The sequence below is a fragment of the Tupaia chinensis genome, unplaced genomic scaffold (assembly GCF_000334495.1).
Source record: "Tupaia chinensis unplaced genomic scaffold, TupChi_1.0 Scaffold143599_1, whole genome shotgun sequence".
Lineage (NCBI taxonomy): Eukaryota > Metazoa > Chordata > Mammalia > Scandentia > Tupaiidae > Tupaia > Tupaia belangeri.
In genome coordinates, this window is record NW_006203445.1 from 469583 (window position 1) to 485478 (window position 15896).

The following is a 15896-nucleotide window of genomic DNA, read 5'->3' on the forward strand; positions in this document are numbered from 1 at the left end:
AGGCCCAAGGACGCACCATTCCTGGATTCCTTGTTTCTTTTGTGCCTTTAAAGGCACACCCAAGACAAACTGACCTCTGGGACCAGCAGGTGGCATGGTGGTTAAGGCGCTGGACTTTCCCACATGCACAACCACAGTCCGAGCCCCAGACCAGACGGCTTGCTTTCTGACTTTCTCTCTCTCTCTCTCTCTGTGTCTCTTTCTGGTCAAATTTAAAAAGAAATAAGTGAACAAATAAAGTTAATGAACTAATTATTTAAAACAACAACAACAATAACAAAAACTGGCCTCAGAATGTCCGAGAAGGAAGTCAGGTAACTGAAAAGAACACTCTGAGCTAGTAACGGAAAACCAACCGATGCTGTCTCCAGCCCTCCAGCAGAAGGTGGAGGTGTGGCTCCCACTGCCTTAGACGCCGGGTCCCGAGCAGAGAGAAGACCCCAAGGCAGCAGGGGGTGAGGCAGAAGATGCAGCAGGGTCTTGTGCGGATCCTGGCTGGCTGCCGGTCTTCAGCTGACATTTCTCAGTATTCTCCCATTTGTTCTGAAGCATTTCCAGTCCTCCTAGCTACCCTGGGAGGATAGTCTTCTCCCTCTGCAGAGCTCAGGTGAGTGGGGTGCAGGGATTTGAGCTCGGGCCTGAGGGTGGGAGCGGGAACTCCTCGGATGGCTGCACGCCCGCCTTTCTGGCAGCTGCAGGTCAGGTAAGGCTGCTCGATCTTCTCTCCAGGCTGCTTGTCTTACATAACCAGCTACATTTGTCCAACTAAGAAATTCGCGTTGGCACACGGCTGCTAAACTCTAGACTACAGTGGTTCCCCTTATCTTCTGCTTTGGCTCTCCTTAGTTTTAGTGACCCGCAGGGAACCATGGTTGATTTATTTTTTGAGGGAGGCCACACCGATGCAAACTTCACTACAGTTATCATTGTTATATTATCAGTTACATTATCATTGTTCTGTTAATCTCTTACTGACCTAATTTATAAACTAACTTTATCATAGGCATGTACGTATAAGAAAAATGTAGTGTGTGCTGAGGCCCCCACCTCGGATGGTTGAAAACGTACTGGAGGGGCCTGAGCTGGGCCCATTTCTCCTCTGGGTTTCAAACTGAAGTGAGGCTGCCCACTTCTACTCTGGCTGTAGTTCAGGCCAGAGCCCCAGAGGAAAACACAGCTCTGGGTCCCTGGCCCAGCTGTGTCTTGTGGGGCAGTTCCAGAGAGAACTTATCTTGTCAGTCCAGATCATCGACTTGGTCAGAGGAGCCAGCATAGAACTGCTGGGCCTGGACCAGCCCCAGCGCTCCCAGAAGGCGGCGGTGCAGGTCCCCCTGGCCCAGCCCACTTACCTGAGGCGTAGCCTCTTCGCATGGACATCAGTAAGGGGCTTCCACTGTATGATCCTAATAAAGGTGAGAGCCTGGGAAATGTCTGGTGAGTTTTTCAAGCAGCCAAGTCTGGGAGTCAGTCGCTTTAACCAGGAAAAAGTCAGAGCCTCAGCTAAACCTGGCAGCCTGAAAAACACATCTAGACCCAGTCAGTTTCTATTCTCTCTTTATAAGTTACCCAGTCTCAGGTATTTCTGTTAGCAACACAATTAGACTAGTACACACTGTTTCCCTTCCGTGGAGACTGGTTTGATTTTTTTTTTGTTTGTTTTGTTTTGTTATTGGGCATGTGCACTTGCCAGAGAGAGACGGAGAGGAGAAGAGTGAGAAGTCACCCTCTAAGGGAGATGGCCCTGCTACAATCCCTTTTCTTCCATTCTCCTCTCAGGATTTTGGTTGTGTACATGCAGTGCCTGGTGTGATTTTCTTTTCTTTGCTTTATTATTATTTTTTTTAGAATTATTTTTTTATTTTAACTTAATTAATTAATTAATTAATTTTATTTTTACCAGAGAGAGATAGAGTGAGAAAGTGAAAAAGCAAGCCACCAGGTCCAGGACTTGAACCACATGGGACTCGGCCATGTAGGAGTCCAGCACTGTTAACCACCATGCCACCTGATGGCCCCTCCCAGTATGATTTTCAGACAGACAGGTCTAGGACTTGAACCACAGAATTGACCTGTGGGATCCAGCTGCCTTAACCTCCATGCCACCTGTTGGCCTGAGACTGGTTTTTCTTTCAAAGAGTTGTTTTTATTTTATTTTATTTATTTATTTTAATTTGACCAGAGAGTGACAGAGAGAGAAAGTGAGAAAGCAAGCCGCCAGGTCTGGGACTCAAATCATGGTCAGCCACGTGGGAGTCCAGTGCCTTAGTCACCATGCCACCTACTGGCCCCTCGAGACTGGCTTTTCTGAATTACCATTTGTTACACAAATAACCTAAATGGGTATCAAATTAAAATGCAGAAAATTGTCCCAGTGTATGAAATTACTTCATTTCCTTCCCCGCAGCTAATCTATCATATTATGGTAATAAAACAGGAAACATGGGGGATGCCATGTTCCAAGGGCTAACCCTGCAGGACTTTACAGGTAGTATGCGGGGGGTATGCCCCTATGTGGGTAGGGGCTGGCTCCACTGAGGTAGGGGCCGGCCCCACTGCTGAGCTATAAAAGCAAACGCATTGCCTTTGTGATCAGTAAATGGCCTTTCTTCCTCACTATACTTGAAAACACTGGCCACAGCAGATGGTGTGGTAGACTAGGGAGGCCTCACTGATAAGGAGATATTCAAATAGAGAACTATAAGAAGAGAGGAGGCACACAGGTAGCATGAAGGTTAAGGCAGCTGGATTCCACATGACCAGCTGTATAGTTCAGGTCCTGAACCCAGCTGCTTGAAAAACACACAGGGGGCATGTGCGTGTGTGCCCAAAATCCTGAGAGGAGAATGGAGGATGGCATGGTCATCCCCCCAGGGGGTGATTTCTCACTTTTCCTCTCACTGAGTCTCTCTATCTCTCTCTGGACAGCACACATGCCTAGTAGCAAAAAACTAAAAAAAAAAAAAGTTTTTTCCTCTTGCCTTCCGTATTTTTATTTTCTTAACTAGTAGAACTATCATCAAATGTGCACAACATAGTGTAATTTTTAGTGCTGAAGAAAGTGAAAATGTCTTTATCTGTGATTTGATAATTACATACTATATTTGTGCTGTGAAAAAACACACCGTGGGACCAGCAGGTGGTGTGGTGGCTAAGGTGCTAGACACTCCCACAGGGCCAACTATGGTTCAAGTCCCAGACCTGGCGGCTTGCTTTCTCACTTTCTTTCACTCTTTCTCTGTCTCTCTCTGGTCAAATTAAAATAAAAGAATGAATAAATAAAATTAAATAAATAATTCTTAAAAACACACACACACACACACACACATACACACACACACACACAAAACACTGTGCCCAAAAAAGAAAAGAAGAGAGAAAGAAAGAAAGAAAGAAAATAGTAACAAAAACTAACAACTAAAGAAATAGTTAGGCTGGGGCCAGCAAGTAGCGTGGTGGTTAAAGGCGCTGGATTCCCATATGACTGACCATGGTTTGAGTCCTGGACCTGGCAGCTTGCTTTCTTGCTTTCCCTTTCTCTCTCTGTCTCTCTCTCTCTCTGGTCAAATTAATAATAATAATAACAACAACAAATGGAATTAAGTAAATAAATAATTCTTTTTTTTTTTTTAAGAAAGAAATAGTAGGACCAGAAACTGGTGTGTTGGTTGAGGCACTAGACTCCCACATGACTGACAGTTCAAGTCCCAGACCCAACTCCTTGAAAATCACACCAAGCATGTATGTGTGTGTGTATGTGCACAAAATCCCTGGAGGAAACTGAGGAAGGGATTGCTGCATGGCCATTCCCCCTGGGGGTGGATGACTTCTCACTTTCCCTCTCTCTATCGCTCTCCAGTGAGTGCACATGCCCTATGGTGAAAACAAAACAAAACAAAATTTTTAAAAAAGGAAAAAAAGTGCAATAAGAAAATCTGAAAATACATATTTTAATTCCACTTAACATTTATTTTTCTAAAAACTGTCATTGAAAGCAATACAACTACTCTTAGAGACAAATTTCAGTTGAAAGGAAAACTATCTGCCCTGCCTCATACCAGTTCTTGCCAAGACCTTTATGTCCCACTGGTATTCACTGGCAGGGACTGATGTCAGATGGGGCTCTGGCCTCCAGGACAGCACAATCCTGCTGTCTCCTGGAGTCACAACGGGTGTCCCATCTGTGCACTGGTTCCTGCTCCTATTTGCTCAGATGTGTCACCTTCTGAGCGAAGGTGAGGTTGTGACCCTGCTTTGAGAAGAAAAGGGACTGTCGTCTACTTTCTAGCAGATGACTACGAGCGGGCAGAGGCATGTGCTGGGGAGTGGAGGCAGAGTTCTGTGTCTGGAAGAGTATCCCGCAGGTGGATCCAGGACCGGGAGTTCTTCCCACTCCAATCCAAGTTTTGGGAGGTGCTGCTGGTTCTGGGGCCACTGTCACAGGCATGTGTGTTTGTGTATGTCAGTCATGAGGTCACCAGAAAATTAAGGACCAGGACTGAGACAGAGTTGAGAGAGGAAGGGCCAAGAGAGCATCTAGCTAGACATTGGCTGTTGCCCCATTTTCCAAGCAGTGGGGAGCGTTGACCTTGTACACGTGGGTGTGAGTGGCTGAGTGGGTGAGTGGCTAAGGGTGTGAACTGAGGGTAAGGGCGTGAGTGTCAGCGTGTGCAGGGACCCTCACTTGTCAACTGCCCTCAGGTTTCCCCATGCAGCTAGCTGATGCCATTGTGGTTTTCTCTCTAGGCCTAAAGGGGCAGTAGAAACTTCAGCTGGTCTTCCTCAAGCTAAGCCGTTGCCACAGTCACCGTGAAGGGCACAGGCAGTGACAGAGGACTCAGTCATCTGAGAACACGATTTCCAGAGAACCCACCACATTTCAGTGAGATAAAGGTGAGACCCCAAGGGCCAGGACAGCTCAGGGAGACTGAAGAGGTGGTCTCCAGCCACCTCTTTTTCGGCAGCCCTTGGGTTTCATGCAGAAACACCCTTTAGTTCTGAGTCCTGTAATTGCTGTTGGCAATGGGTAAAGAGGTGAAGGGATGAGGAGTCGAGCCTCGGGCCTGCCCTTGAGCTTACAGCCAGCCCGAGGAGGTGGATATAAAACATCCCACATCAGCCAGTCATGGCCGCAGAGGGCCAGCATCCACAGAGTTGGGTTTACTGGGAGGAAGGCCAGAGAACACAGAAGACATGAGATAACCAAAGAGCTATTCTAGGAAATTCCCAGACTGGAAAGATAAGAGTCTCAAATTGGAAGGGCCCCCGAACTGTGCAAATTCTCAGTGACGGGAGCCTCCTAGCTGCAAGACACCAGTCTGGACTCCTTCCGCCTCCTTTCCGTTCAGTATATAGTACATTGTCCCCAAGCCTGGCTTTTGACCCTGAGCGATGGCAGCAAGAGGGGGTAGTCACCTACGGCTGAGCCTCTGCAAGCCCCAGTGCAGTCGCAGACCCCAAGCCCTGCCTGACCACTGCTCTGACCTCAACCCCTTTGTTGTTTCCTTTAGGGCAGACACTGAAGCCCCACAGAATGTCTGGTCACAACCTTCTCACATGCATTTGGGACCTGGATGGACAGGTTATTCTGTCTTTTTACTGAGATGCACACAGCCACGCGCACATCTAAAGATAGATCTAATCCTCGGATGCAGCAGGATTTAACAAAAGCCTCTTAGATGAAACATAGTTATTCAATATTTAGATATGCTAGGACGGTCTTGTCCTTTCTCTGCCACCTTCCTCCTCCTGGGAAATGTGTCCCCTCTCTCCTGAGTGCTGAGCCCGAAGCCTGGGGACGGTTCTTCCAGAGACAGAGTGGATCCAGGAGAGAACCTGGCCTTTAAGCCAGGGTTCAGCTCAGACTTCACCCGCTGGAGCTGGTACAACCACTTCCCCTCCTGGGGCAGGCCCTATACGGCGTAGATGAGGCTGCTGATCAGACCTTCTTAAAGGGAAGCTAAGGGATTGAAGGTCCTTAGAGCGGAACCTGAAGGGGAGGAAATTTGGTTTTCTGTTAGTAGTAGTGGTTGTTACCTTTCTCTCAATACGTCCAATCAGCTGTACGGTTGGAATATTTCTCAAGCCTACCTGATTCCTACTCTCACCCCGCCACCACCTTGGTTCAAGCCATCATCATCTCACTGGGACATTTCCTAATTTTTTTTTTTCATATGTAGTCCTGTCAACTTTTTTTTTTTTGAGAGGTTTTTGCTATAGGGCTCATGCGCTCACCAGAAAGACAGAGAGAGACAGAGAGACAGAAAGTGAGAAATCACCCCCCGGAGGGATGTCCACGCTGCAATCCCTTCGCCGCCATTCTCCTGTCAGGATCTTGGGCACACACACACACGCACCCAGCGTGAATTTAAGCCACCAGGTCCAGGATTTGAACTGTGGTCAGCTACATGGGAGTCCAGCGACATAGCCATTATGCTAACTGCTGGTCTCTCACTGGGACATTTCAGGCAGCCTCCCCCTGGGTCACTAGCTGCTGATTTTACACAGAGGCCAGGGTGATAGAAACCTCTGTTCTCCCTCGTGCTGGTACAGTGAGAAGCAGGATTCTTACCCCAGCCTCATGCTGGGACCCGCTGTCTCTCAGCCCCTGTCTCCTTCCACTCCCCTTGCTACTGCACTCCAGTCAAACTAGCACCTCTTATTCCTCCAGTGTGCTGAGCCAGCCTGTGCCTCAGGACCTTGGCGAGGACGGTCCCTCCATCCAGAATGTTTCTCCCCCAGACCTATGCTTGGCTGCCTCTGACATGGCTCTCAGGAGTGAGCTCCTGTGTCACCTTCTCAGGGAGGCTTTCCCGAGTGAGCCCATTGCTCAGCACACACCACCCTGTCACCCGGCTCAGTCTACTCACTGACGGGTCCTCAGCGCCCAGCAGACAGAGCCCTAGTACAATTGGAGCTGTCCTTGGAGGCTGATGCACCTGGGCCATGCCCCTGTCCTGCAGGTGTGTGTGACCGAGCCCAGCAGTGTGGAGCTCACCCCATGCCAGATGGAGGCCTGAGTGGGCCAGACCCTGGAGCTGCCCCTGAGGATCAGCGGCCTCATTCCCAGAGGGGCCAGCAAGGTGGTCGCCGTGAGCTGACTGTTCCCACTTGGACTTGGCAGTGGACGTGAAGAACCAGGGTGTGTTCCAGCCACTCCCAGGTAAAGCAGCACTGCCGAGCAGCTGCCAGATAGCGGGACTGCGGCCAGATGGCCTGGGCTCTCCAATGGACCAGCCAGATTCCTACATAGCGGCTTGAGGCATCACAGGGCCACTGCATGAGCAATGGCATTTATCCCTTCATCTTCCATCAGCTCTAGTCTGTTCTGAACACTGTCCCCTAGGTGACCTTTGACAAATCTCTTGCTCTAAGCCTCAGTTTTTACATCTTGAAGATGAGTGTCATCTAAATAGAATCAAGGTGCTGATTTCAGTGGCTGGAATGCAGGAGGTGCACCAAGGACACTGTCAGCAGTAATTTGGACACAGAACTTAGCACCTTTGTGACATGCAAACATTTATCTCTTTGGCATTCCCTGTGAGGTTTTGATGGTGATGGTGGTGACTGTGGCAGTGGCAATTAGTTTATTTAATGTCGACTCTTGTCAGGTACAGGGTAGGCATTCTGCAAGCCTGACCTCATTAAGATTTTTTTAAAAAATAATTATCTATTTTATTTATTTATTTTAAAATTTTTTCTACATGAGTTTTTGCCAGAGAAAGACAGAGAGGGAGAGTGAAAAAGCAAGTCGCCAGGTCCGGGACTTGAACCACAGTCAGCCATGTGGGAATTCCAGCACTTTATCCACCATGCCACCTGCTGACCTCATGACCTCATTAAGATTTTGCAACCAACATAGGAGAGGGAACTCTTGCTAGGTTACATGACAGATGAGGAAGCTGAGGCTGTGTGGCTGCCCAAGGTCATACACACCATGGCGGTGGGGGGATTGGGATGCAGATCTGGGTGTGGTTGGCTGGGTGGCACTGGCCCTGGAATAGTCTTCTCACCTGTGAGATGAGGTATCCTGAGGGTGTGGGCCCAGGCAGGGTGGGGAGTCCTCTCTGAGTTGCAGAAGAAGAAAACCAAAGGCCTAGGGAGCTATTGAATAAGAATAGGATTTGGGCAGGGCATTGGGAGTAACAGGCTGGACAGGGGCACCTGTGCCAGAGCTCAGGGTTGGCAAGTCCAATCACAGTGGGCCTGGAAGAGCAGGATCTGGGAGTCATGGAGGCTTTGGAGGTCTTGGCCCTCAGTGTCTAGGCCCTCGGTGTCCAGACACTGAAGATTTCTGGGCAGAGGCATGATGTGACCCTGCAGGGTTTAGGAGTGTGACTGGCAGGATCAGGGATCTGTATTGACCAGTGGCTTCCCATGCTGCTGAAGTTGTGAGAGTGTAGAGAGCTGTTGCAATTTGAAAGTGCACAGAGGAAGGAGGCCAGTGACTGAGAAATCCCTGAGCACACGGCATCCAGGAGAAACCAATCTCACGATACCTCAAGCACCATCCCTGAGGTAACCATTTAGGATAGAGGAAAGCAGCACTGCAGGAGAGAGGTCAGCTGGCAGCAGGAGATGCATCTGCCCCCGTGACGCCCTACATCTGTCCTGGAGGGCGCACTGTGGGCATGGGGCCAGACCCCTAGAAAACTCTCTGAGCCACGAATTCTTCATCTAATGGGGATAACAGCCTTTTATGGATTGTGAGATTTAAAAAATGAACATCTCTAGCTCAGTGCAGGGGGATTTTTAAGGACATTGAGTTCTGAAAACAGCAGCCATGACAGAATCCTGGAACAGCAAATTACCCTTAGAAACTGCCTAAATCTCTCCCAGAAGAGCTTTCCCAGCATTGCGTGGGCTTGTATGTAGGGATGAGGTGGCAGGAAAAAATATGTGTCTTCAAGAGCTAGCTTCGGGACTAGTAGGTGGCATGGAGGCTAGGCACTGGATCCCACAGGGCTGCCTGCACATTTTGAATTCCAGACCCAGTGGCTTGAAACTCATGCCAGGCGTGTGTGCCCCAAATCCCGAGGGGATAATGGAAGAGAAGAGATTGTGGCATGGTCGTCACCCCTGAGGGGTGATTTCTCACTTTCTCTCTTCCACTCTCTCTCTCTCTCTCTGGCGAGAGTTCTAAAAGAAATAAACTTAAAAAAATAAATTGGCGGGGTAGAGCACGTGCCCTATAGCAAATAAATAAATAAATAAATAAATAAATAAATAAAAATAAAATAAAGAAAAAAAAAAACCCAACCTATCCTTCTAGTGAGGGCAGAGAGGGTCACCCACAGAATTCCTGAGGCTCAGTGTGAGGCTGAATCGGCACATTCCCCTCTACCTACAGTGGAAGATGGGGACCCACCAACATAGGTAGAGAGTTACTCCAGTTCTTCGATCCACGGCAGGGGTTGGGGGTGGGGCTGCTACTTACTCCTGACTCAGGAGGATTTCCAGCTGTCCTGCTGGCCTCCTGTCCTCCTGTCCTCACGCCTGGTCCTCCTCAGGAAATAAGATGAAGGTGGGAAAGGCAGGGTGGCCAAGGCTGGCGTCTTTAGGTGGACAGAGTGGATGGACCTTGGGACACAGGAAGGAATGCTGGTGTTAACGAGGTCCAGAAAAGGCAAGAGCTCCACCTCCTTTTCCTGGAGGTATGGTTACCCAGGCAACTGGAGAATGGCTCCCCACACCCTGGCACATGTAAAACCATGAATGCCCAGGAATTGATCTAGTGTTGGCTCCTCTCAGGGATCCATGGTCAGGAATTTTTCTGAGCAGGCTTTCCAGTTCATATGTTAGATAGAAAGGAATTTCAAAAATTCCACACAGGTCCAACTCTCATAGCTTCCCCCAGGCCTCTGCAATACATGGCAGAGATGCTGTCACAAAGGCGTGAAGAGCAACTCTAGGCTCTAGCCATCCATAGCGGTGTTTTCATATCCTGGTCCCAGAAGACTTTTGGGGCAGCCTATGGAGAAACTAACACAGAGGGTTCTCAGCTTCCAGTCACATGGAAGCCTCTGCTGAAAGCAGAGTATACAAATTTCGTTGTGCCATTGGCGTCCGACAGAGCATGTGGCCCAGCTTTGGTCTCTGTGTTCTACACCCTGGCTGTGGTATTACTGCGCTGCAGAGAGTATTCGCCAGAACTTTGCCCGGGCGCCACCACCTCCTCATCCATCGCGTGTCCTTACTGTATGGGGAGGTGCAGGAGATTGTGCCCTCTCCTGTACTCCAGAGGAAATACAGTGTTCCTGCCGTGTCCTCCACCTCAAGGCCATGGATGATGTCCCAGTGGTTTAGATCCTTCTTGGCTCCTTGGGGTGGGTTACTGTGCCTTCTTTACTATTTGCTAGAACTTGCTACGTCTCCTTAGACAGTCCAAAAACTGACAGATGGCCTTCAATGATGCAGACACAGATGAGGATTTTCCCTAGGAAACAGCCAGCCTAGGGGACGGGATAAGTGCCACTGCAAGCTCAGCTTACACAGTCAAGGGAAATAATCCACCTCACCTAAAAATGCCATCCTCAGCCCTCCAGACGAAGCAGTAGGGTGTGCATCTTATACAAGCCACATGGGGCAGGCCATAGCATGAACAGGGTATTCACCCATTGAATATGCTAGTTCCCCAGGTCCTAATAAATGCTGTCAAGGCGACGCTTCATAAGAACTGCCTTAGATAGAACCTTACTGCTTCCAAACCAGAAGTCCATTCAAAAAGTTTCACTACATTTGCAGTCCCCAACTCCCCTCATGGTTCTTTCAGGTGCTAGCTAATAACATGAGGTTAATTACCCCAGAAATGGGGAAAGATGGGTGACAGGACAGTGAAAGGACTCCAGGAAGGTGGACACTTTTAAATGGCTTCCAAGAAATCAGTCGGATAGAGAAAACCTTGGTAGGGATGAGACTGAAAGAGAAGAGAAAATAGAGAATCAGATGACCCTCCTCAGGAGGATCAAAGTCTTTATATGGTTATTCAGAAAGGTGATGAGCAAAGTGGAAACTGATGAAGCTTAAAACAGAGGTCTTACCAAAGCATTATGGGAGCTTGAGCAGATGAGAAAAAAAAAAAAACACCTGCAGATGGTCCAGTGTTAAGGGCTCCAAACAAGTTTGTGGTGTCTTCCCCAGCTTGGAGAGTCTCTAAGTCCAGAGGTCACACTGAAAAATGTGACCAGACATTGCTTGGGGCAAAGGCCATATGGGGTGATCCAGTCAAGATCAAGGCGAGGGCCTGGGTCTCTTTACTCACGGCGCTGCTGGAGACCCAAGGCCTCTTAAAGCAGAGAGAGTAAAATGATCTGGGGGTGGACGAGAGAAGGTTCTGGGAGCAGAGCCTAAAAATGGCAGGGATTATAGGACATGAAACGTCAGACTGTTTAACAAGGCTTCATGTGAGGACGTTGTGTCTCCTCTACCTGGATGTTTTGTGGGACTGGATGTGATGTCTGGGTCTAGTATTTTAAATCCAAACCTGTGGAAAATGTCCTCATGAAGGTTCTGTTTAGGAAAATGAGGGTTGATGGGATTCCAGCAGAGCTCCTTGAAGCATTGGTCTATTTGAACAAGCTTCCTGTGAAGTGGTGGCATCTCTTACCTGATTATGTTATAGGCATGCATGTGTCAGCTGACCAGGAAATGTGCTCTCATGGATATCTACTTGTGGACTCCAGTCTAGGACTGGGAAGGAGACGGCATGAAAACCTGCTCTTTAAGTCCTAGGAACTGGACGTGCTAAGTGGAAACCAGTAAGAGCACCCTATGCATCTGTGTGTGCACAGACACCTGCATTCCTTCAAGGGCATTTTAATGGAAGTCCATGACTATGCAATAAGCGTATACAGGCACACTTCAATTTCGAAGGGGCCAGATGAGGGGCCGCCATGCAGGGTGCAGACCAGTCTTTGGCCCTGCTTCATGTTTTCTTGAGGGTATGAAGCCCCTCATGACACAGTCTCTGTAAAGTCTCAGAGCCTGCTCATTTCATCCTGGCAGTGTCAGGGAAGATGTGACATGTGGCAGGATTCAGCTCTTATACTCAAAGAAATGGTACAAATGGCACAGACCTCTGAACTAGTGGTTGGTGGGAGGAGGGACAGCAAATTTCAGGGAAATTCCTGGATGTCCACTCATGGTCTTTCTGGACTGAAGACACGTAGACCAGACCTCAAGATATTGGAATTCCCAGTAGGAGCCCTTTGTCTCTGGGCTCTGTGGTCAACCTGCTCGTGCTTCCAGGCCTGACTCCAGTGGTAACTCAGCCTGGTGAGGGAGGGAGAACACCAGGCTCAAAACTATGGGGATGTCCCAGTGGGCAATTAGAGTTGGGATGGTGGACTGGGAAAGATCAGCTCATTCACAGTGCTGGGGTGTTGGCAGATGCCTGGGCTTGGGGACACTCTCTTCAGGCCCAGAGTCTTCCAGCAAAACTTGTCTCTGAAGAGAGCCAACTGGGCCAGTTTTTTTGGCAAAGTCCTAATGGTCCTTCCAAGTCTGGGTGCCACAGACATAGGGTTTGCCATTGGTGGGGGCCTGGTGCATCTGGCTCTTGCTCAAGGTGATGGAATTTTTGTGTCCAACAAGACCATGGGATCCATGATGGATCCATCTTACACATATTATTAGCTTGATTTTACCATCCCACCTTGTATATGAACATCAGAACATCACCTTGTACCCCGTCAATGCGTACAATGATGGCAAGTCAATTTAGAATGACAGTTCTAGACGCATAAAGTATAGAAGGCAGGTAGAGCAGATGGACCACCCCACTTACGTGTTTATGTGTCTGCCTCAGCTGAAGCCACTTGGTTTCTCTTTCTGAGATGGGCCAGCACTCACCAAAGTTTCCTTACAACGTGGGTGATGGCTCTTTTGTGGGCTTCCTTTGGCCCTGGCTCTTGCCACAGGCTCAGCAGGGAATGCCTCCTCTGGCTCAGGAGTAGGCTGAAGTCCCATCATAGAACTGCCCCGTGTTAAGGAACTGCCCAGCTTTGAGGGTGCTTCCTTCTATCGATGTGCCTTGGGAATGGTCAGCTCCCCATAGCTCTCCACCAAGGTTGCTGGTGCTGTAGGTCATGGGGAGGCCCAAGGCTAGGCTGGGTGCTGTGCTGGGAGGGTGGTCCTGATCGCTAGGCTGTGGCATGTCTGAAAGGCATAGCAGCTGTCCTGCTGGTCCCATGCCTTGACTCCTGGTTTCCCTCAGGAAGCAAGATAAAGAGGAGAAAACAGGCTGGCTGAGCCTCCTCTCTGAGGGGTGAATGGAAAATCAGGGTGTGAGGTCAGAATGCAGGTTTGTGCAAGATCTGGCAATGGCAGGGGCTCCCCTGTGATGGTGGAGCCCCTCACATCCCTTTTCTGATTGCCCGTGAGTCAAGGGATGGCTCCATGCTGTCCTGGCCCCTCCTAAACCATGGGTGCCCTGTGATGTCATCTAGTGTGGCCTCTCCCTGGGGTCCAGAGTGAGCAATCTCTGAGAAGGTTTTCTACTTCAGAGTTGAGACCAAAGGGAACTTTAAATTGTCCTCAAAGGACCTGCTTCTGCTTTTTCTCCATGGTCTCATGGAGGAATGGTATGGACCTACACATTATGGCCTATAGTGTCATTTCTAGACCTTGGCGATCCATAGCAGGGGGATGCCTGTTCTGGGCTCAGGAAGGTTCCCCGCTGTCTTGACGGCCTGCTGGCCTGATACCTGGTCCTCCTCAGGAAACAAGAGTAAGATGGCTGAGACTCCTCCCCTCTGTGTGGACAGAGGGTTGATGGACCTAGAGACCCATGGAAAGAATGTAGGTGTCGTTGGCATCCAGAGAAGGCAGGAGCTCCACTCTGATGGGGGGACCCTTTTCCTTCAGGTTCTGGTTGCCCAGGTGAGTAGAGCATGGCTTCACACACGCAAGGGACATGTAAAATCATGGGTGCCCCAAACTAGCGTAGTGGTGGCCTCTGTCTGGGGACCGCAGTCTGGAATTTTCTGAGCAGGCTTTCCAGTTCATACATTAGATAGAATGGAATCTTGGAAATTCCATACCGGTTCCAGTCCCTAGATTCTCAAAAGCATCCACAAAAAAAAAAAAAAAAAAAAAAAAAAAATGTCCATTCCCTACACCACCATAGTGTGAGTAGGCTCTCGATATCCATGGTGATGCTTTCATGTCCTTGACCCCAAAAGATTTCTGGGGCAGCATAAGCAGAAACTGCCCCAGAGAATTCCTGGGTTTGGGCCACAAGGAAAGCCGCTGCTGAAGCCGGAGTCTACTGATCTCATTGTGACATTGGTTTCCGACAGAGCATGTCTCCAGCTTAAGTCTCTGTGCCCTGTATGCTGGCTGTGGCAGTACTGCATCACAGTCAGTCACAGCCAGAACCTGCCCTGGGCCACCACCACCTTCCTCAGGTGTCCTTGCCCTGTCCTGGGGAGCAGGAGCTCTTGCCCTCAGCCGGCCCTATATGAAATTTAGTGCTTCTACTGTGTCTACCATGCCAAGGCCATGGATTATGTGTAGATGTAGACCCTTCTTTTCCCCTTGGGGTAGTATTACTGTATCTCTGATGCTATGTGCTAGAATGTTCCACTGGCCTCTTCCTCCTCCATCCCTCCACCCCTCCTGAAATAGTCCAATAGCTCACAGATGGCTGTCCGTGGTCCAGACAGATAAGAGATTATTCCCCAGGGAAACAGCCAGCTGGGTGGACTGAATAAAAGCCGCTATAAGCTCAGCTTCCTCTAAGAAGGGGGTCTGGTCACCCCCTTAGAAATGCCTACCTTAGCACTCCAGATGAAGCAGAGGATCTGCTTATGGTAGCCATGAGGGCCCAGCTTGAGCATGACCAGGATATTAACCCACTGAATATGCCCCATTCCCTACATCCTGGTAAAGTGGAGGCATCTTAGGGGCTCTTTTTGTGTGAATCCTCCAGGTAGACTCTTACTGCTTTCAAACCAGAAGCCGGTTCAAGAAACCTCACCAAATTTGCTGTCCCAGACTCCCCTTGTGGCTCTACCAGGTGCTAGCTAATAACATGAGGTTAATTAGCTGGAGAATGAGGAAAGGCATGGAGGGAACAATAAAAGGGCTCATTCAGGAAGGCAGACACTTTTTAAAGGCTTCTAAAAAAAATTGGGTGGATAAAGAAGCCTTAGTAGGGATGAGACTGAGTGAGAAGAGAAAGTAGAAAATCAGAAGACCCACCGCTGGAGGATCAAAGCCTTTAGATGGGTATTCAGAAAGATGATGAGCAAAGTGGAAACTGACAGAGGTTAAAACAGGGGTCTTACCACAGCATTATGGGAGCTTGAGCAGATGAGAAAAAGAGCACCTGCTGATGGCTCAGCATTAAGGGCTCCAAACAAGTTTGTGGTGTCTTCCCCAGCTTGGGGCGTCTGTTAAGTCCAGAGGCAGAGGTCACACTGAAAAATGTGACCAGACATTGCCTGGGACAATGGCCGCATGGAGTAATCCAATGAAGATCAAGGTGAGGGCCTGGGTCTCTTTACTCATGGCCCTGTTGGGGACCCACAGTCACTTAAGCAGAGAGGGTAAAATGGTGTGGGGGTGGACAAGAGCAGGTTCTGAGAGCAGATCCTAAAAGTGCCAGGGATTATAGGACCTGGAAAGTCAGACTGTTTAACCAGACTTCACATGAGTACGTCATGTCCCCTTTACCTGGGTGTTTTGTGGGACTGGATATGATGTCCAGCTAGGGAAGAGGTCTCTAGTCTTATAAATACAAATCTGTGGAAAACGTCCTCATGGAGGCTACAGTGAGAAAAGCGGGGGTTGAAAGGATTCCGGTAGAGTTTCTTTCTTTTTTTAAAAAAATTATTTAATTTAATTTAATTCATTGTCTTTTTTTTTTTTTTTTTTTAGATTTTTTTACTATAGGGGAT

At 48.9% G+C, this 15896-nt stretch overlaps 1 long non-coding RNA gene and 1 pseudogene across 1 annotated transcript; both read left to right on the forward strand.

Moving 5' to 3' along the window:
• Positions 1 to 349: 349 nt before the first annotated feature.
• Positions 350 to 7628, forward strand: LOC102486289 (uncharacterized). Its single transcript, XR_336818.1, has 3 exons — positions 350 to 607; positions 4744 to 4890; positions 6960 to 7628. It is a non-coding gene; the product is annotated as an uncharacterized LOC102486289 (long non-coding RNA).
• Positions 7629 to 15448: 7820 nt separating this feature from the next.
• Positions 15449 to 15896, forward strand: part of LOC114005258 (saccharopine dehydrogenase-like oxidoreductase pseudogene) — a 10748-nt pseudogene continuing 10300 nt past the window's right edge.